The sequence below is a fragment of the Macaca mulatta genome, chromosome 5 (assembly GCF_049350105.2).
Source record: "Macaca mulatta isolate MMU2019108-1 chromosome 5, T2T-MMU8v2.0, whole genome shotgun sequence".
NCBI lineage: Eukaryota > Metazoa > Chordata > Mammalia > Primates > Cercopithecidae > Macaca > Macaca mulatta.
The window spans coordinates 72,310,809-72,319,408 of record NC_133410.1 but is presented as its reverse complement, the minus strand read 5'-3'; the positions used below and the strand labels follow the sequence as shown (position 1 = coordinate 72,319,408).

General features: G+C 44.2%; 1 protein-coding gene across 7 annotated transcripts in view; it reads left to right on the top strand.

Annotated features, from left to right (window-relative positions):
* Positions 1-215: 215 nt before the first annotated feature.
* Positions 216-8,600, top strand: part of ADGRL3 (adhesion G protein-coupled receptor L3) — an 854,829-nt gene continuing 846,444 nt past the window's right edge. For all 7 annotated transcript variants that reach the window (XM_078001870.1, XM_078001869.1, XM_078001868.1 and 4 more), the window contains exon 1: positions 216-1,241. The gene's annotated coding sequence lies outside the window, so the exon portion shown is untranslated. The remainder of the gene's footprint in view (positions 1,242-8,600) is intronic.

The following is an 8,600-nucleotide window of genomic DNA, read 5'->3' as shown; positions in this document are numbered from 1 at the left end:
CTGCTGGTTTTTCTCGGACTGCTCGTTGCCTCCGCTCCGGCAGCTGCTGCCGCCGCCGCCGCCGCCGCCTGTGACTCGCCCCCTCCCCTTTCTTTCTTCTCTTTTTGCCTCGGTCCTCTTCCTACTGGTGTGCGCGCGCGCGGGTTGCACGGTTTGCTTTGGCAGGAGCTCGCTCGTGTGTGCGCGTGTGTGAGTGTGCGTGTCTGGAGAGCGCCAGTGCCTCGCTCGCTCTTGGGGAGTCGAAGAAGAGAAAGAACCAAAGAGACAGCGGCGGCGGCGCGGAGCCCGGGGCTGCGCGATGAAGCTCCCACATGCCCGCAGCTGCCCGGCCCGGCCGGCGAGCTAATCAGCCACCCCACGGGCTCGGGGCTCGCCGGCCCCCGGGACGCAGCCCTCGGCGGCCGGGCGCCCGCTCTGCCCGCGCGCCCCCTCCGTGCACCGGGGAAGGAGTTTGTGTGGTTCTCGCTCAGGCTGTCCGCGGAGGTTGCGGGCGTGAGAGGGGACCCTCGGCTGGGAGAGAACCTCGGGAGGACGAGGAGGAGGACGGTTTGGCGGAGAAGCCACCCCTGGCCCTCGAGGCTCCCCCTACCTATTCCATCGCTCCCGCTCCGAGGCGGAAAGGGGAGGACGTGGAAGAAGAAAAAGAAAGAGAAGGGGGGTGGGGTGGGAGAACTGGATATAAAGATCGGCTGGGGGGATGGTGGAAGATTTTTGGTCTCTTCGGCAGCGTCTTTTCTTAAGCGGCGGCGGCGGCGGCAGCAGCAGCAAGAGGAGAAGCAACCCCAGCTATGACTGCCGCATGTTAATAGCTGCCGCTGGGTCCCTCGGCTGCTGCTGGAGACAGAGCCTGACTCCGAAGTTGTGCAACTGTGGACTGGCAGAGACATTTGAACCCTCTTTTCTCTTCGCTCCGCTTTTGCCCCCTTGGGGTGTGTGAAGCGAGGAACGTAAAGGAAGGCGAGCATTTGGCTCTCTTTTTCCTTCCCCTTTCTCCGTGGCTGTGTAGCAGAAGAAAGGGAAGAGAGACTTTTTGTTGTTGTTTCCTTGACTGGGGTCTCCACCCTCCTGCTGCTTTCTCTGCGCTTCGATTCTCGTTCTTTGCCGCGTGTGGTTGGGGGTGTCTGCACAGGGGCCGGCCGGTCTTTTGCCCCGAGCTCAATGGCTGGATTGTGGAAACTGCACCCGCCTTCAGGTTGTTGAGCAACTGATGGGACGATCTCAGGGACCGGCGGTTACGAAAGGTAATTTATTCTTCGCACTCTTCATAATAGGGGTCGCTCTGGCCGGGCGCAGGCTTCGGCGTCTACCGGGCGGGCAACAGAGGGGGTGCGGGGTGCATGCACACTCGCCCTTACACTCACACACTCGCCCTCACACACACACACACACACTCATCCGGTCGTGATGCGGGGCGGGAAAGGAACCTCCTGGCTGGTGGGCGCTCGGGTCTGGCGCGGGTTCGAGTTTTTTCCAGCCATTCGGCGATTTGGCGGCCGAGGGGAGTGAAGGGGATAAGAGACTGGGCGCATTCGCAGCTGCACACGCTGGGGAATAGGAACAGTTCCCACCCCGTGAATTTTCCCTCCCCTCTCACCCCAGTGCCATCCCCTGGTGGGAGCAGAAAGCGGACAGGAGGGCGCCTTTTCTCCGCCTGGCTGGAACTGGTGCGGCTGGAGGCGGGAGCAGGCTGGAGGACGGACAGGGTCTGGGTGAGAAGCTGGGCTCTGGGAAGATGGAAAATGCAGGGTGCCGAGCCCGACACTATTCTCCCTCGACACTTGCCTGGAACATCCGTGGTGGCCCCTTTTGCCCAGGTCGCGCCCCTGAGTCGTGGAGTCGCGCTGCCTCCCCGCGCCCTGCCTGTTGTGTCCCCTTCACGGCAGTTTGGTTTAGACCTGCGTGCCCAGGCTTTGTTAGGCGGTTTTGACTGGAGAAAGCTTCCACTTTCGTGGGTGGCCCGGGCTGCGCTATGCTGGTAGTGGGCACTGGGCGGGGGGCGGCGGTGTTGCACGAATCCGGGCGGCCGCGGCGCCGGGGCGGGGTGGGCAGAGCATTGGTGGTCGCGGTTGGCGGGTTACAGGTAGGAGAAAAGGCACCTCGGCGCTTCTCTCGGGAGAAGGGAAGGCTCCAGGCTGCAGCGGAGCGTCTGAGCTCAGAAGCTTAGGGTGCCAGGCCCCCAGCACTGTAGGGGTGTGTGTGTGTGTGTGTGTGTGTGTGTGTGTGTGTGTGTGTGTGTGTGGTGTAGGGGTGGGGGCGACCTCCTCTACCAGGGTTACTTGGCGGCGGAGTCGGCGTTTGAGTGTGTGCGCATTTTTGCGCCCCAGGGACGGCAGATAGATATTTGCGGGGATGCTGGAGCTGATGCTACTGGAGCTGAGCTTGCTTATTGAAATCGCCTGAGATCCGCTTAACTGGAAAATCTGGTTTGAGGAGGCCACGGGGGCCCCCGCAGGGTGGCGAGGAAGCCTTGCCATGTCCCCTTCCCCTGGAGAGGCGCAGCTCGGCGAGATGCGTGCGGCGCGTGAGAGTCGCTGGTGCAGCGCTCCATGCACCCCAGATTGGCCCTGATGAGAACCTCATAGGGTAGTCATCTCTCCAGCAGATTGAAGTAATCGAGTCCAGCCAGCATAACTCCTGGTCCCTGGAATTCTCTGGCCACTTTCCTCGCTCTGATAGAAACATGCGCTGCTTTTATTTATGGCCAGAGATATCATAGCAGTTGGGCGAACTCGAGCCTTGCGAGCCACCTCCAGGGTGTCTCCTCCCTGTGTCTGCGTGTGATCCCTGCCTGCGGTAGTTAGAGCACATTGTAAACAACGGTGTAAGCACTCCTGCCACAGTCTCCTTTAGAGTCGAACCTGCTGTCCTCTGTTGTGTTTACTTTCCTGGCTGTATTACTCATTAGGAAGTATAAGGCTTCTTGCACCTCTGATTTTACATCCTTCCAGCCAGCTACTGGGGAAATGAGGAGACACATAGACTCTGGCAGGAAGGAAAAATTGCCTTCTGTGTTTTGCTCTGAAGTAAATAGGCGGTCTGCTAATTTTAGTGTCATATGGGCTATCATCACTAGTTAAAGAATGTCATCGTAGAATCTGCAAAGAAATACTTCTTTAGCATTTTTTTTTTCATTTGGAGACTCTCCTATATTTCCCTACGAGAATAAACAGAGTTTGGTAAGATTTCTTTTGTATATTTTTCCATCTGTAATGGTCCTAAATGATCTGGATTTCTGGCGCCCAATTTATCTGTATGTGGATTACAAATAGGATAGAATTCTCAGCTCTTTTATAATCACCAAAATAGGATACCAGATAATTTGTATAGGAGTTAAGAGGATATTTGTTGTTGAATTATCTCTCAGCTTTGTTTCACCCAATCTTTTTTTTTTTTTTTTGTAACCAAAGCAAGGGTAAAGAATGCACAAAGATAAACACAGTTTACAAACTGTTACTTTTGCAAGTGAAACTGCTTTTTACTTTTTACTTTCAATAATTAAAATGTATTAAATTCCTTAGGTCTAGATTAGCTCTGACTGCTTTGGTGTTTGTTGCAAATACTTGTGTTCTATTTTGTTTTAAAAAGTATAGGGCTCTTAATGTAACAGGGTACTTTGTTTTTAGGTACAATAATTTCTGGATGTCTTCATTATTTTTTGAAGACCTTGACCTCTTGAAAAAGCATAGATTGCAAAAGACACTGAATCACTGATGCTTGACTTTAAGTTATATTTTCATGAGAGATATTGCTAATGGCCATCACCTAACAGAAAACTTAGAAAATTTTGATTTAATTCAGTGGCCATCACCTAACAGAAAACTTAGAAAATTTTGATTTAATTCATGAGAATCTAGCTTCATGTATTTGTTTCATTTCTAGATGATACATATTAAAGTCTTTATACTTGCAAATATTTCTGAGGATTAAAGAATACTTGTCCTCCCATTTTAGAAGATCTAATCACAATGATTCCCAGTCCTTACATTACAAGATTTGATCAGATCTGTTCTTTGTTTCCTAGCAGCATGTGTTCCCTAGCAGTCATACATTCCACAGGTCCTGATGTCATTAGAACTGTGTCTGTCAGTGTATTGTGCTGTCTTTAGCTGAAGGTGAATGTGTCAGAGTATTTGAATGCCATTCCATAGCTCTTCCTTATCACTAAGTATTCAGTAACCTGATCCATTTGTGTATATGGTTGACTAGACTATTTCTACAAAATCGGGGTAGGAGGAATGATTAACACAAAGTTTTCTATGAACTATTAGTGTTTTTTTAGATAGAGATGTTAGGCTGCATCAGGCATCCCCGGCCTGAAGAGTGATAAGCTAGCATGTGATTTGCCTGATGGGTAAATGCTTTTGATGTGTCATTTTAGGTTTCTTGGTGTGATTATCCTTAAGACTGAGAGTGCTCCTCAAAAATATGAATGGAAAGTCTTTCAGAAATGATTTTCTTAATCATGATCTTCTTACATTTTGCAGATTTAAACACTCTTTTCCACAGGGAATAATAGCAAGTATGGCACTTACTGGCTGCAGCTACACAGGCTGGCATTGTTTCTACTAATTAGGAAAGGCAGATTTTTTTATGGATTTGATTTACCATTGATTCCTTTGTGTGCTATAGTCAAGGAAATCATAAATAGTAGATTAAAAAGACTATAAAATCATGAGGATTGAAGTTAGTCAAATAATATGATGCAAAACTGAATTGTTTTTCAGATTTGATTTGGACCACTTTAAGTGTTGGTTGAAACTCTCTTTAAAAAGGACTGCCAAGTAGAAGTGACAGTTACTGTTAGAAGTGGGGAGTTTTGGCCCAGAAATCAGCAAGGAAAACTGATTGCGATTTTCATATTTAGGATCAAACAGTGATTTTAAGAAATGCTGTGCAGCCTTAATTTAGCATGGTGTGAATGGCTAGAGCAGTTGGAATTTTAAAAGGATGATCTGTCCTTAAGTTTTGCAAATGGCTATTTTGCCTTCTCTTTCCTAGATTTGCATTATATTCAAAATATGCATTTGCTCACTTTGGGAGGAACCGTAAAGAATATGGCTGTATTGTAATTTATTATTTGTTTGTCCACAAGATATATTTGCCCTTAGATTATTATTATGTCTTCTTATTTCATGCAAATGCATTTCTTTATGGAATAACCATTTTTATAATTAAATAAAAAGTAAAACTTGCAAGTATTAGTAAGGTCCTCCTGACATTTTTCCTTGGTTATCTTTCTGTGTTTTGTCGAGTAGGGGTAGGAAGAGGGTTAGAGAGTTGTTGATCAATGAAGAGAAAAATCCAGATTTTTCATTCGTTGTAATACATTGCAAGAATGTAGTGTGAGCATGCCTGTAAATAACACTTATGCATCTAAGGTATGCAGGTTTTCCCCCAAATCTTTAATGTCATTACTCTGATCTGAGTGTCAGCATGGCCCAATAAAATTAACTCTACTGCTGCATAAGAAACCAGGTGTAACTTTTTTCTTAGAATTGTGAAATATGCTTATCGATTCATAAGCACAAAATATAAAAAGAGAAAAGTAGCTGTCCCACTTGAAATTAATTGAACTTCTTTATTTATTTTTGGGGGTGAGTAAAAGGGGAGAGTTTCTGTATTTGCTCATAATAGGTTCTATAGACCTTGATAAATCATGTCTTCCTTATGTCTTATTGACACCTAAAACAGGAACTTAGTTTCAATTTTAACAAGCATCTTCATAAAAGTGATAACAAATAGGTATTAAAAGAAGTGAAAATTTGGTCCATATTATTCAAGAATTTAAATAGAGTATTGTGACGATAATCCTACTTATTTTGAAAACTATCTTTGGGATGGAAGAATAAATCACCCAACTGAATGTTTCTTTCTGCTAAAACTTCCATGTCAGTTTCTTTGTAAAGCAAACAATGCTCTTTTATCAGTGTTTTCAAAGTGTCCTCTGGGGAACCCTGAGGATCTCTGACACCCCTTCAGAGGAAATGTGAAAAGAAAACATTTTTATGATAATGCTAAGACATTATTTGCCTTTCACTTGTATTCTTTAACAAGTGTTCAGTGGCATTTTCCAGAAGGTATATGATATGTGATGACATCATTGCTCTGATGGCATATGTCATATGTTCTTATGTATTTGCAAGTTTTAGAATTTTCCCAGTTTATCAATACTTGAATGGTGACAGTTACAGGTGTAATAATCAAAAGTCACTTTAGAGGCTGAGTGCAGTGGCTCACACCTCTAATCCTGCACTTTGGGAGGCTGAAGTGGGCAGATCACTTTAGGTAAGGAGTTCGAGACCAACCTGGCCAGCATGAGGAAACCTTGTCTCTACTAAAAATACAAAAATTAACTGGGCATGGTGGTGCATGCCCATAGTTCCAGCTACTTAGGAGGCTTGAAGCAGGAGAATCGCTGGAACCCAGGAGGTAGAGGTTGCAGTGAGCCAAGATCGCGTCACTGCAATCCAGCCTGGGCCACAGAGCAAGACTGTGTCTCAAAAACAACACAAAACAAACAACAAAAAAAGAAAACACTTTAGGTCATTTTTTTTTATTATTATACTTTTAAGTTCTGGGATACATGCACAGATGTGCAGGTTTGTTACATGGGTACACACGTGCCATGGTGGTTTGCTGCACCCATCAACCCATCATCTACATTAAGTATTTCTCCTAATACTATCCTTCCCCTAGCCTCCACCCCCCAACAGGCCCTGGTGTGTGATGTTCCCCTCCCTGTATCCATGTGTTCTCATTGTTTAATTCCCACTTATGAGTGAGAACATGGAGTGTTTGGTTTTCTGTTCCTGTATTAGTTTGCTGAGAATGATGGTTTCCAGCTTCATCCATGTCCCTGCAAAGGACATGAACTCATCCCTTTTTAAGGCTGCATAGTATTCCATGGTATATATGTTCCACATTTTCTTTATCCAGTGTATCATTGATGGGCATTTGGGTTGGTTCCAAGTATTTGCTATTGTGAACAGTGCTGTAATAAACATACGTGTGCATGTGTCTTTATAGTAGAATAATTTATAATCCTTTGGCATATACCCAGTAATGGGATTGCTGGATCAAATGGTATTGCTGGTTCTAGATCCTTGAGGAATTGCAACTCTGTCTTCCACAATGGTTGAACTAATTTACACTCCTACCAATAGTGTAAAAGCATTCCTATTTCTCCATATCCTCTCCAGCACCTATTGTTTTCTGACATTTTACTGATCGCAATTCTGTCATGAGATGGTGTCTCATTGTGGTTTTGATTTGCATTTCTCTAATGTAGGTCATTAATTTTTAAGAGTGTAAAACGGTCCTGGACCAGAAAGTCTGAGAACGGCTCAAGTAGACTTTTCTGAGATCTGCCTCCTTGTACTCTAAAATGCCACCCATCCAGCCACATAAAGAGCCATGTAGGATGAGAAAATGATTAGATGTCCAACCTGTAAAAAGACAGGTAGGTTGGATATAGTTATTAATTATTTGGCATTTTCATTATTTTATTTCCAAATAATCCAGTGTAGGAAACTTGTTTTTAGACTTTTGTCCCCATTTATGGAAATGGAAACTTTAACACAGCAGATATGCAGCCTGATCTGCTGACTGCTCTTGGGAAGGCTACAAAGGAGTCAAGGGGAAAATATCTTGATCTAGGGCCTTGATCTAGGGCCTAGATCAAGATATTTTGATACCTAGAAAGGCAGAGTGGCGTCGAGATGAACAGAAAGGGACTCTGGAGTGTTTGCCTAGGTTTAATAAACTATTGGATTTGGGTTAAGATACCTGATCGCTCTACGCTTTAATTTCCTGACATTTTTAATGGATTTAACAATTTTACCAAATTCACAGATGATTATGAAGATTTAATTGGTAAATCTATGCAGAGTCCTTAAAACAGTTCCTTGTGCATAATAATAACATAATTATTTGCTGCTATTATTATTACTATCATCATCGTTATTATTGGGTCTCATGAGAGTCCTAGGAAACTTTAATCAATTCCCCATGTGATTCAGATACATAATTATATTTCACACCATTTTACAGTATGTCTTAAAATGTTGGTAAATTTTTAAATTTCATATAAAAGATAATCTTGACTTTATTTTACTCTCACACTATAAAACTCATGAAGGGTTATTAGCATTTTTTAGAGGAGGAATTAATAAAACACCTTTGTTAGCTTGAGCTAAGTTTGAAGTTTGATAGTGAATGTGAATGCCCAATTAAAACTAGATTTCAAAGACCCTAATTGAATATTTATGTATCTTGGGAATTATTAGAGAGGAAATCACTTTTCTGAAGTGATATCAAGATGACTCACTATACTCTTAATCTGTTAATCACTATCTAAGCACCACAACAAGCCATTTTCAGTGCAAAGGATCCTTGGGGCAATTATATACTGTAGTTCAGTCTGTTTGTGAGTAGTGATATGTCTAACTAGTGAAAGAAGCTATGCATTCAGATTAGCTTTACTAGATGCTAAAGTTTAACTGGAGAACTGTGTAATATTTTTGAATGAGACTTTGGCAGCTATTTGAAAACTCTAAGTTACAGATGTGCTTATAAGTTATATACATTTTTGGGGTATATTC